Here is a 3,872-nt window from a genome sequence, read left to right on the forward strand (position 1 = left end):
AAGGAACAATACTTACTGGTCATTTGTACATCTTCTCTAGAGAAATGTCTGTTTAAACCCTTTGCCCATCTTTAAATTCAGTTGTTTGTCTTTTTATGATTAGGCTGTAAGAGTTCTTTTCTCCTGGATACAGTCGCAGAGACATGATTTGCAAATAATGGGTTGTCTTTTCACTTTTTTCATGGTATTCTTTCAAGCAAAAAAGTGTTTAATTGTGATGAAGTCCAATTTATCGAATTAGTTTTTCTTTAACTTTTTTACTTTTGGTTTCATATCTCAGAAATCGTTGCCTAATTCAAGGTCGCAAAGACATAGGCCTATTTTTTCTTCTAAGAGTTTTATAGTTTTAGCTCTTACATTTAGATCTATGATCTATTTGGGATTAACTTTTCCATATAGTGTGAAGTAGGGATCTAACCTCAATTTTTTTCAAGTTGGAGTACAGTTGCTTTGCCATGTTGTGTTAGTTTCTGCTGTGCAGCAAAGTGAATCAGCTATGCATATACATATAATGCTCTTTTTTGGGTTTTCTTCCCATTTAGGTCACCAACTTCATTCTTTTATATGTGACACTCCAGCTGTGTTAGCAGTATTTGTTGAAAACACATTTGACTTGGCATCCTTGTGACAAACTGGTTGGGCATAAATGTAGGGATTTACACCTCGCTAATTCTTACACATTTTTTTGTTGTTGCTGTTGTTAAAATGTATTTTCTGTATTTTTATTTTTGGCTGTGCTGGGGCTTCATTGCTCCTCGGGCTTTCTCTAGTTGCAGAGAGCGAGGGCTACTCTCTAGTTGCGGTGCGAGGGCCTCCCAGTTCAGTAGTTTCTCTTGTTGCCAACCGTGGGCTATAGAACAAGTTGGCTTCAGTAGCTGTGGCTGCTGCTGCTGCTGCTGCTGCGTCGCTTCAGTTATGTCTGACTCTGTGCGACCCCAGAGACGGCAGCCCACCACGCTCCCCTGTCCCTGGGATTCTCTGGGCAATAACACTGGAGTGGGTTGCCATTTCCTTCTCCAAAGCACGAAAGTGAAAATTGAAAGTGAAGTCGCTCAGTCGTGTTGGACACTTAGCGACCCCATGGACTGAAGCCTGCCGGGCTCCTCCGTCCATGGGATTTTCCAGGCAAAAGAGGACTGGAGTGGGTGCCATCGCCTTCTCCAGTAGTTGCGGCACTTGGGCTCAATAGTTGCATTTCGCAGGCTCTAGCGCATGGCTCAATAGTTCTGGCGCACAGCTCAGTTGCTCTGCCGCATATGGGATCTCCTCAGAGCAGGGATCAAGACTATGTCTCCTGCATTGGCAGATGGATTCTTTACCACGAGCCACCAGATTAGCTTCCTGACTCATTTTTAACAAGTCAAATCAAACATCTTCCTCAGTGGTGCCTTCCTGACCATCCTGCCTCCCTCTGCAGCCAATTAGTTAAGGCTTTTGTAATGTCATCCCAAATCCCGGTTCACAACCCTCTGTATGTAATTATTTACCTACCTCCTGGTCCATGTCTGACTCTGTAGATTCAAACTCTCTGAAGTCACTGTGGCATTTGAGTGCCCTGTACCTGGGTCCCTATAGGATATCCTCAGCTCTTTTTTTTTTTCTTGTTTTGGTGCAGGATCTTGGTTCCCCAAATGGGGTGGAACCTGTACCCTTGGCAGTGAAAACTTGGGAGTCCTAACCACGGGACCGCCAGGGAATTCCCAGCTGCTGCCCTTTGGAAGGAAGGTTTTCTTTGTGGTGTTGGTTTTGCCTTTCTAGGGTGACAAGATCATCTCTGTTTCCCTGGGACTGGAAGTCCAGGGTCCCAAGAAACACCTCAGTCCCAGGCAATGTGGATGGTTGGTCACCCGACCGTTCTTGCTCCGGGACGGGTTTGGGTCCTGGATGGAGGCTCTTGCGCCCCGGCCTGAGTTCTTGTCATGCTCCTCAGCTCTCCCCGGAGTCTGTGAACCTGACTCCTCCTCTGTGTCTGTGGAAAGCAGAGTCTGTGCTTCACTGACCACGGGGGTTTCCTGCTGACCCTGTCGCCACTTCACTGCTACTTGTCAGGCTCCAAGGTGTGTAAGAAACAGAATCTGGGAGGCAGAATTCCCTGTTCAGCCCCTCTGACAGCTCTTGTTCTCCTAGACAGCTCAGGCCAAACCCAGAGGCAGAGAGTCAGTGAGAGGTCAGGGCTCATCACTGACCTCCAGGCTGCATCTACCAAACTGTGCTGCAGCCCACATGGAGGGCTTTGTAGGAACTACCCATGATTCTTGCTCTCAAAGCTTCATGAGGAGGTCAATTCCTTTTTTTATTTCTACTTAAAAAATTTTTTTTTCATTTAAGTTATAGTATAGTTGATTTACAATGTTGTGTTACTGATGTATAGCAAAGTGAGTCAATCATATATATATGTATATATATTCTTTTCCATTATGATTTATCATAGGATATTGAATATAGTTCCCTGTGCTATACAGTAGGACTTTGCTGTTTATCAGTTCTATATATAATAGTTGCCATTTGCAAACCCTCGCCTCCCACTCCATCCATCCCCAAGCCCCATCTGCTGTGGCAACCACCAGCCTGTTCTCCACGTCTGGGACTCTGTTTCTGTTTCATAGATAGGCTCGTTTGTGTCGTATTGTGTCATATTCTAGATTCCACATGTAAGGGATGTCATATGGTTTTGCCTTTCTCGTTATGACTTGTTTCTCTTAGTATGATCATCTCTGGTTGCACCCATGTTGCAGCAGAGGGCATTCTTTCATTCTTTTTGAGGGCTCAGTTGTATTCCATTGTGTATATGTACTGTATCTTCTTTATCCATTCATCTGTCAATAGATATTTAGGCTGTTTCCTTGTCTTGGCTATTGTAAATACTACTGCTAGGAACATAGGGGTACCTGTATCTTTTTGAATCGTAGCTTTGTCCAGATATGTGCCCAGGAGTGGGCTAGTGGGATCATCTGATGCTTCTATTATTAGTTTTCTGAGGACCCTCCATGCTGTTTTCCAAAACAGTGTAGGCGGGTTCCCTTTTCTCCACATCCTCTCCAGCATTTTTGTTATTTATAGACTTTTTAATGATGGCCATTCTAATTGGTGTGAGGTTATACCTCATTTGAGTTTCAATCATATTTCTTTAAAAATCAGGAATGCTGAGCATCTTTTCATGTGCCTGTAGCCATCTGTCTTCTTGGAGAACTGTCTTTTCAGATCTTCCACCCATTTGTGAATAGAGTTGTTTGTTTTTTTGTTGTTGAGTTGTATGAGCTGTTTATTTATGTTGGAAATTAAGCCCTTGTCAGTCTCATCAGCGAATAGTTTCTCCTGTTCTGTAGGCTGTCTTTTTGTTCTGTTTATGATTTCCCTTACTGTGCAAAACCTTGTAAGTTTAATTAGGATCCATTCATTTATTTTTGTTTTTATTCCTATTGCCTTGGGGGTCTGACCAGGAGGTCAGTTCTTTACCCAACCTGCTAGGAGGATGTCAGGAGAAATGTCTCCATGGATTGATCCTAAGATCAAGAGCAGAAGTTTCCTGAGCATTTGGTTGGTTTTTAATCTCCGAGACTCTTAGAACCGTGCTATTGACCGAGTCATCCTTCCTTCACCAGCTGCGGGGATGTCTGGAGCACACTTGTGTTCCACTCCGCCAACGCAAAGCATTTAGGACATCGTGGTCCCCGCTTTGTCCTTGTTCCTGGTGTGTGATGGCCCCACCTTGCTATTTCATTCCTCTTTCCCCTTCTTTGCTTTATTGAGGTAAAATTACATCCAGTGAAAATGCACACATCTTACGCATACAACTGGATGAGTTTTGACAGCTCAAATGTTGACACCCATGTACCAATGCCCAAATCAAGAAAAAGAACATTTCTATCACC

This window comes from Budorcas taxicolor, chromosome 19 (assembly GCF_023091745.1).
Source record: "Budorcas taxicolor isolate Tak-1 chromosome 19, Takin1.1, whole genome shotgun sequence".
Lineage (NCBI taxonomy): Eukaryota > Metazoa > Chordata > Mammalia > Artiodactyla > Bovidae > Budorcas > Budorcas taxicolor.